This window comes from Panthera leo, unplaced genomic scaffold, assembly GCF_018350215.1.
Source record: "Panthera leo isolate Ple1 unplaced genomic scaffold, P.leo_Ple1_pat1.1 Un_scaffold_43, whole genome shotgun sequence".
Classification (NCBI taxonomy): Eukaryota; Metazoa; Chordata; class Mammalia; order Carnivora; family Felidae; genus Panthera; species Panthera leo.
The window spans coordinates 363,706-373,863 of record NW_024962246.1 but is presented as its reverse complement, the minus strand read 5'-3'; positions in this window follow the sequence as shown (position 1 = coordinate 373,863).

Below are 10,158 nucleotides of genomic sequence, written 5' to 3'. Positions count from 1 at the left end.
TTCAACTTAACACTTGATGTACTCAAGAATCACATGAAAAATTGAAAATCTCTTAGAAAATGACACAAAAGCACTAGACAGAGAAAGGCACATGCATTTCCTTCTGGCCTCTCAGGCAGTCCTTCGGCAAATGCTTGCTGGAGTGGTTGTAATGTAGTGGCTCTGTTGTAAGGGGTTGAAGATAGACAGGTGATCAGGGTGTTGTACCCACTCACAGGAAGAGCTTACGAGTTAACAAAAACAAGATGCCAGTGAGACAGAGCAAGCCCTAACCCCAGCTATGGGAAGGATGAACATAAAGTGAGTCTCCAGGGAAGAGAAGACTTCACTTTCCAACACGAGTGAGGGTCTCAAGTCCCGCATCTCCTCCTGAGAACAAAAGGAAATACTGTACAAAGGAGGAGACATGTGACTGAATGCACCAAGTATCTGACAACCCCACGAAGACACACAAGACCAAGATGGAGAAGAAGGAAGCCCAGGACAAAGCCAGCCTGGCAGTTGGACCCAAACTCCCTAGGACTCATCATTGATGTGGGGGGCATACACTTGAATGGCAAAGAAGCTGAAGAACTTTATGGGCACAGAGTTAGAAGTAAACAAGTGTAGTTCAGGGGCGGCCAGCAAAGATGAGCCCTAGTGAAGCTGCAGGCTTTGGCCAAGACTCAGAAGAGTTACACTTGAAAAATCGGGGGACAGGAAACAACTTGACTTTCTTACGGATTGGGCCTGCAGCGAACAATCTCACTGGCAGAATGGATGCAGGGATCCAGTACTGCTGGTACCCCTACCCACTTTCCAGAAAGCAACTTCCATTGTTTCTGCAGCAAGATAATTCATTTTTTTCCCCACACATTTTTGACCCATGTCTGGTCCTGAACAAAAATGACCTAATTGCTGGGCGACAAAACAGTGTGATGCGATTGAAACCTACAGGACAGTGTAGGTGATTCCAGAGTGGATCCAGGTATTAAAGTTATTAATGATGGTACCTTCCCTCTTCCGCCCCCAAAACATGACACAATGTGTGGCAAGCACTTAGGACAGAAAGGAAAATGTCGGTTACGTTACAGAAAGCAAGGTAGGAAGGGAAGGTCCAATTCTACTGAATGCATTGGGCAAAAATACTCTGGACCCAGTTCCAAAAGAAATACAATTATCTCTACTGGCTGCCATGTTCTCCCATACAATCCGGTCCTTGTGACAGTTGTCACGTGAACATCTTACTTTTCTAAATATTTTTTAACGTTTATTCATTTTTTGATAGAGACAGAGTGCGAGTTGGGTAGGGCTAGAGGAAGATATAGAATCCAAAGCAAGCTCCAGGCTCTGAACTGTCAACACAGAGCCTGACATGGGGCTTGAACTCATGGACCCTGAGATCATGACCTGAGCCGAATTTGGACGTTCAACCGACTGAGCCACCCAAGCGCCCCATCTTACTTTTTTGAAGGCACTTTTCTTTGTTCATAGAATTCTTCCAGGTTATGTGCTTTCTCTTTCAGCTGCTTGACTTTTGCTTCCTTTGTGGCTTTCACAGACCTCAATGCATTACGCTTGTCTTCCAGGACGTTTTTATTTTCTGGAAAAAAAAAAGGTGTTTTCTTGATAAACGGGCACATGACCTGAGTCTTGATTTTGGTGAGACAGAAAAAGGCAAGAACCATGAAGGCATGAAAGTATTCTTTCCCTTACCAATGCAAAGTCATTGCCATCATATGGGGATTTCTCCCCAACAGAAAATATAACTTCTAGTTGACAGTTATTGGACCTCAAGGCTCTTAGCTCTACATCCTCGAATTCAACATTTGCATCTGTGGTTAAGACAGATATGAGGAAAGACTTTCACGGAAAACTGATCACACAACAATTTGTACCTCACACAGCAAGATCTTGCATTGCAATCAACAAACACTTTGAGGCATGAATATAACTAGAAGACAAAGATGATGGAAAATAGTTCATGTCTAACAACTCATGGCTTTCTTAGTGGTATACATATGTATGTATGTATGTATGTATGTATGTATGTATGTATGCCTGTTTATCCCCCATTCACGTTGAAAATTTACTATTCAGCATTCAGAGAGAAAGAGACTATTGAGCACCTGGGTGGCTCAGTCAGTTGAGCATCAGATTCTTGATTTTGGGTCAGGTCATGATTGTAGGATCATGTGATCCAGACCTGTGTTGGGCTCCACACTGAGTGTGAATCCTGCTTAAGATTCTCTCTCTTTCCCTCTGCCCCTCTCCCCCACTTGCATTTCCCCTCACTAAAATTAAAAAAAAATCATAAACCATAATTTAAACATATTTTTTAAAGGGAAAGGATTATACACTTTGGCTATCACCCTTTCTCTCTCAACTATATTTGGGTATTTTCTACATATCTTGGAGGGCAGAGTTGAATGATTGATAATTACCGAGTTGTGAAAATAAAAGATAACTCCTGGTCCTTGAAATAGCAAATCTCATCTTGGCGGTCCTAGTAAAATTCCAGCTCATTGGTCAGAAAGAGTTTTGGCTCCCAGAGGTCCACTGTGTACTATGGTAAAGGGCAGGCAAATATGCTGTGCTCACTTCACCCAATGAACAAACACCCTCCAAAGCCAAAATACAGTAAAACTCAGCAGCCAACTCTTACCACTTCCTGATTCTTCACATTTCTTTCTCTCTCTCTGAGTTTGCAAGGTATCAAGTGTACTTTGAATGGTGTCATTTAAAATTTCATTAAAGTTGGTGCCTGGGAGGCTCATTCAGTTAAGCATCTGATTTCAGCTCAGGTCGTCATCTCATGGTTTGTGAGTTTGAGCCCTGTGTCGGACTCTGTGCTGACAGCTCAGAGCCTGAGGCCTGCTTTGGATTCTGTGTCTCCCTCTCTTTCTGCCCCTGTCTCTCTCTCTCTCTCTCTCTCTAAAATAAATAAACATAAATAATTTTATGTTTACTTGTACTCAACAAGTACAAAAATATAGAGATCATACCGTGCACAGTTTCAGACCCCAATGCTATGAAACTCTAAATCAACCACAAGAAAAAAATTGGAAAGATAACAAATACTTGTAGACTGAAGAACATCCTACGGAACAATGAATAGTGGAATGCAAGCTGCTGCAGTCACTCTGGAAAACAGTACGGAGGCTCCTCAAAAAGCTAAAAAGAGAACTATCCTACGACACAGCAATTGCAATACTAGGCATTTATCTAAGGGATACAGGTGTGCTGTTTTGAAGGGACACATGCACCCCCAGGATTATAGCACCACGATCAACAATAGCCAAAGTATGGAAAAAGCCCAAATGTCCATTGATGGACGAATGGACAAAGAAGATGTGTGTGTGTGTGTGTGTGTGTGTGTGTGTGTGTGTGTGTGTGATGGAGTATTACTCAGCAATCAAAAAGAATGAAATCTTGCCATTTGCAACTACATGGGTGGAACTAGAGGGTATTATGCTAAGTGAAATTAGTAGTCAGAGAAAGACAAATATCATATGACTTCACTCATAGGAGGTCTTTGAGACACAAAACAGATGAACATATAATGGAAGGGAAACAAAAATAAAAACAGGGAGGTGTACAAAAGAAGTGCACACATAAATATGGAGAACAAACAGTGGGTTACTGGAGGGGTTGTGGGGCGGATGGACTAAATGGGTAAGGGGCACTAAGGAATCTACTCATGAAATAACTGTTGCACTGTACGGTAACTAATTTGGATATAAATTGTAAATAATAAAAACTAAAATTAAAAAAAAGAATGAATGGGTGAACCAAGAGGTTAAAGGGAAAATTAAAAAGTACATGGAAGCCAATAAAACTGATAACACCACAGTCCAAAACCTCTGGGATGCAGCAAAGATAGTCATAAGAGGAAGTTTAGCAATCCAGGCCTTCCTAAAGAGGGAAGAAAAGTCTTAGATACATGACGTAAGCTTATACCTTAAAGTAATGGAAAAAAGATCATCAAATAAAATCCAAATCCAGCAGAAGACAAGAAATGATAAAGATTACAGCAAAAATCAATGCTTTCAAAACTGAAAACAAAAACAAAAACAAACAACAACCCCCCCCACCCACACAAACAGTAGAAGAGATCAATGTAACCAGAAGCTAGTTCTTTGAAATAATTAATAAAATTGATAAACCACCAACCAGTTGGATCAAAAAGAATAAGGAAAGGACCCAAATAAATAAAATCAAGAATGAAAGAGGAGAGATCACTACCAAAACAGCAGAAATACAAAAAAGAATAAGAGAATATTATCAGCAATTATATACCAATAAAATGGACAATCTGGAAGAAATGGACAAATTCCTAGAAATATGCAAACTATGAAAACTGAAAGAGGAAGAAATAGAAATTTTGAACAGACCCATAACCAGTAAAGAATTGAATTAGTAATCAAAAATCTCCCAAAAAAACAAGAGCCCAGGGCCAGATGGCTCTCCAGGGGAATTCTACCAAACATTTAAGGAAGAGTTAACACCTATTCTCTTGAAGCTGTCCCAAAAATAGAAATGGAAGGAAACATCCAAACTCTTCCTATGAGTTGGCATTACCTGGATTCCAAAACTAGACAAAGATCCCACTAAAAAGTAGAAGTATAGACCAATTTTCATGATGAACATGGATGCAAAAATCTTCCACAAGATATTAGCCAACCAGATCCAATGATACATTTAAACTTTATTCACCATGACCAAGTGGGATTTAACCTGGCTGGATTGATATCCACAAAATAATCAATGTGATTCATCACATCAATAAAATAAAGACAAGAACCACATGACGCACTCAATAGATGCAGAGAAACCATTTGACAAAATACAGCATCCTTTCTTGATAAAAGGATTCCACCAAAAAACTGTTAAATGATCCATGAATTCAGCAAAGTGGCAGGGTATAAAATTAATGCACAGAAATTAGTTGCATTCTTATACACAAACAAAAAAGCAACAGAAAGAGAAATCACAGAATCCATCCCGTTTACAATTGCACCAAAACCCATAAAATACCTAGGAATAAATCTAACCAAAGAGGTGAAAAATCTATGCACTTAAATCTATAGAAAGATTATGAAAGAAATTGAAGATGACAAACACAGAAAAACAAAAAACATTCCATGAGCCTGGATAGGGAGAACAAATATTGTTAAAATGTCAATAGTACCCAAAGCAATCTACATATTCAATGCAATGCCTATCGAAATAACACCAGCATTCTCCACAGAGTTACACAAACAATCCTTCAATTTGTATGGAACCAGAAAAGACCCCGAATAGCCAAAGCAATCTTGAAAAAGAAAACCTAAGTAGGAGGTATCACAATCCTGGACTTCCAGCTGTATTACAAAGCTGTAATCATCAAGACAGTATGGTACTGGCACAAGAACAGACACTCAGATCAATGGAACAGAACAGGAACACAGAATTGGACCCACAGATGTATGGCAAACTAGTCTTTGACCAAAAGAAAGAAGATCCAATGGAATAAAGACAGTCTCCTCAGCAAGTGTGCTGGGAAAACTGGACAGTGATATGCAGAAGAATGAGCCTGGACCACTTTCTCACACAAAAAGACACTCTAAACGGATGTAAGACCTAAATGTAAGATAGGCAGCCATCAAAATCCTCAAGGGGAAAGCAGGCAAAAACCTCTTAATGTTGGCGTCCACATCTTCTTACCCAATACATCTCCAGAGGCAAGGGAAACAAAAGCAAAACTGAAGTATTAGGACCTCATCAAAATAAAAACCTTCTGCACAGAGAAGGAAACAATCAGCAAAACTAAAAGGCAACCAACAGAATGGGAGAAGATATTTGCAAATGACATATGAGATAAAGGATTAGTATTCAAAATCTATAAAGAACATACCAAACTCAACACCCAAAAAACAAGTAATCCAGTGAAGAAATGGGCAAAGACACGAGCAAACACTCCTCCAAGGAAGACATCCAGATGGCCAACCGACACATGTAAAAATGCTCAAAATCACTCATCAGGAAAATACAAATTAAAACCACAATGAAACACCCCCTCACCCCTGTGAGAATGGCTAACATTAACAACGCAGGCAACAACAGATGTTGGCGAGGAAATGGAGAAAGAGGAACTCTTGCACTGCTGGTGCACTGGCTTGCACTGCTGGTGCAGCCACTCTGGAAAACAGTAGGTAGGTTCCTCAAAAAACGAAAAAGAAGACTGTTCTACAACCCAACAGGTGCACTAGTAGGTATTTATGCAAGGGATACAGATATGCTACTTCGAAGGGACACGTGAACCCCAAAGTTTATAGCAGTACTATCAACAATAGCTAAAGTATGGAAAAAAGCCCAAATGTCCATCGATGGAGGAATGGATAAATACGTGGTATATATACATACATACATACATACATACATACATAGTATCTACATGTGTGTGTGTGCGTGTGTGTGTATACACATACATACATACACACACCATGGAATATTACTTAGCCATCAAAAAGAATAAAATCTTGCCATTTGAAACTATACGGATGGAGAGGCTCCTGGGACCTAACACTAACCATAAACATAACCCTAACCATAACCCTCAACCTACACTACTAGCACATGAAAAGTAAACCAGATCCACAGCCACACATGTGCCCTCACTTCAGCCCTCCATGGAATTAACAACATTGGTGTCGCTTCGGGCTTAGCAATTCCCTGTACCGAACTCTTACCCTAGCTAAGTGTCTATCCCCACGGGGACCCAATTCAAAAGTCTGACAACAGCACGCACACGGGTTCGAGAATCGGTGCAACAATACTCGGCATGGAACATGGATCATCACCATGTCTTTTGCAAAGTGTGATTGCAGCTGCACGACAGGATTCCTGAGGCCTATTCCAAGGGTGGCCCAAACATCTCTCTGGCTTTGGATCCTATGAACTGACACTGACTGGCACGCTCCCTTATGTACTCCATTCATCCCTTCGGAGAGACAACTGCACTGTTGTGGGTTCAGTGCCTGGAGCCTCCTGGGACCTAAAACTAACCCTAAACGAAACCCTAAACATAACCTTCAACTTACACCTAACCCTATCTCTAATTGAACCCTATACTTGACCCCCACCTTCTCTAGGGCCCTCAACACAGCCCTCAGGGAGATCATGAGACTGGAGTCGCTTCAGCCCTGTCGACTTCCTTGGACTGAACCCTAACCCTAGCTAAGGCTTTCTCTCCATGGGGACCCAATTCTAAAACCTGACAACAGCACCCACAAGGGTTCGAATATCGGTGCAATAATACTCAGCATGGAACGTGGAACATAACCATGTCATTTCAAAAGCACAACTGCAGTTGCACAAGAGGATTCCTGAGGCCAACCCGAAGGGTTGCCCATACATTTGCCTGTCCTTGGAACCCAAAGACTAATCCGGACAGTCACCCTCCATTGTATCCTACACTCAGCCCTTAGGGGAGACAATTGTTCTGCTCTGCGTTCAGTGCCTGGAGCTTGCTGGGTTAGGACCTAACCTTAACCCTAATCATAACCCTAATCATAAACTTCAACCTACACCTAACCCTATCTCTAACCCAAACACTACACTTGACCCGCACACTCGCATGGGCACTCAATTCAGCCCTGCAGCGAGATCACGACACTGGAGTCTCTTCGGCCATAGCCACACCGCTGGAATGAACTCTAACCCTAGCTATGGCTCTGTATGCATTGGGACCCAATTCCAATGTCTGACAACAGCTCTCACACTGGTTCAAGAACTGGTCCAGAAATAGTTGGCATGGAACTTGGAACATCAACATGTCACTTCCAAAGCGTGACTGCAGCTGCACGGGAGGAATCCTGAGGCCTACCCAAAGGGTGGCCCATACATTTGTTTGGTCTTGGAACCCAAATACGAATACTGACGGGCACCCTCCCTTGTGTACTACACTCAGCTCTTCAGGTTGACACCTGCTCTGTTTGGGGTCAGTGTCTGGAGGGTCATGGGACCTAAACCTAAACGTAACAGTAATCCTAACCCTAAATATCACCCTACACTGAACCCTATCTATCTCATTAAGTCTACACCAGACCCACAGCTGCGCATGTGCCCTGACTTCAGAGCTCCATGGAATTCACAACACTGGAGTTGCTTTGGTCCTGGTGACATTCCTGGACCAAACCCTAAACCTATCTAAGTGTCTCTCCCATGGGGAAACAAGTCCAAAATCTGACAATAGCACACACAAGGGTTCGTAAACAGGTGTAGAAATACTTGGCATGGAATATATATCATCACCACGTTATTTCCAAACCATAACCCTAACCGTACCCCTAACAATTACCCTCACCCTACACCTACCCCTATCTCTAACCATACACTACATTGAACCACACCCTCGCATGTGCCCTCAATTCAGCCCTCGAGGGAGATCACAAAACAGGAGTTGCTTCAGGCCTGGCGACTTCCTTGGACCAAACCCTAACACTAGCTAAGGCTCAGGGACCCAATTCCAAAGTCTGACAACAGTACGCATGCGGGCTCGAGAATCAGTACAGAAATACTTGGCATGGAACGTGGAACATTACCATGTCATTTCCAAAGCACGACTGCAGCTGCACCAGAGGCTTCCTAAATCCTACAGGAAGGGTGACACATACATTTCTCTGGCCTTGGAAGTCAAAGGCTAATCCTGACCGGCACCCTCTCTTGTGTACTCCACTCAATCCCTCAGGTTAACACCAGCTCTGCTCTGGGATCAGTGTCCGGAGTCTTCTGGGAACTAAACCTAATCCTAATCCTAAACATAATTCTTACCCTACACCTAACCCTATCAACCTCGATAAGCTACACCAGACCCATAGCCACGCACATACCCTCACTTCAGCCCCCCATGGAATTCACAACACTGCTATGGCTTCTGCCATGGTGATGCCCATGGACCGAAACCTAACCCTAACTGAGGCTCTGTCCCCATGGGGACCCAATTCCAAAGTCTGACAAGAGCACGCACATGGGTTCGAATATCGGTACAGAAATACTCGACATGGAACGTGGAACATCACTATGTCATTTTCAAAGAGGAACTGCAGCTGAACGAGAGGATTCCTGAGGCCTATATGAAGCTTGCCCAATATTTGTTTGGTATTGGAAACCAAAGACTAATCCTGACTGGCACCTTCCTTTATGTACTCCACTCATCCCATCGGGGAGACAACTGCTCTGCGGTGGGGTCAGTGCCTAGAGACTCCTGGGACCTAAGCCTAGCCCTAACGTAACCCTAAACATAACCCTCACCCTACACCTAACCCTAACATTAACCCAAATCCTACACTTGACCCGAACTGTCCCATGGGCCCTCAATTCAGTCTTCGAGGGAGATCACGAAACTGGAGTCGATTCGCTCCTGCTGACTTCCCTGGACCTAACACAAACCCTAGGTAAGGCTCTCTTCCCATCGGGACCCAATTCCAAGTCTGACAACAGCATGCACACGGTTTCAAGAATCTGTACAGAAATACTCGACATGGACTGTGGAACATCACTATCTCATTTCAAAAGCGCCACTGCAGCTGCATGAGACGAATCCTGAGGCCTACCCGAATGGTGACCCTTACATTTGTCTGGCCTTGGAACCCAAAGACTAGTCCTGACTGACACCCTCCCTTGGGGACACCACTCACCCCTTTGTGGAGATAACACCACTGTTGTGGGTTCAGTGCCTAGAGCCTCCTGAGACCTGACCCTGACCCTAATCATAACCCGAACCATAACCTTCACCCTACACCTAACCCTATCTAGCACACTAACTCTAAACCAGATTCACAGCCGCGCATGTGCCCTCACTTCAGCGCTCCATGGAATCCAAAACACTTGTCACTTGGGACTTGGCGACTTCCCTATACTGAACCCTGACCCTAGCTAATTGTCTATCCCCATGGGGACTCATTTACAAAGTCTGACATCAGCACATACATGGGATCGAGAATCGGTGCATAAATACTAGGCATGAAACGTGGAACATCACCATTTCACATGCAAGGCATGACAGCAGCTGCACGAGAAGAATCCTGAGGCCTACCCGAAGGGTGGGCCATATGTTTGTCTGGCTTTGGACCCAAAGATTAATGCTAACAAAAACCCTCCCTTCTGTACTGCACTCAGGCCTTCAGGAAGACAACT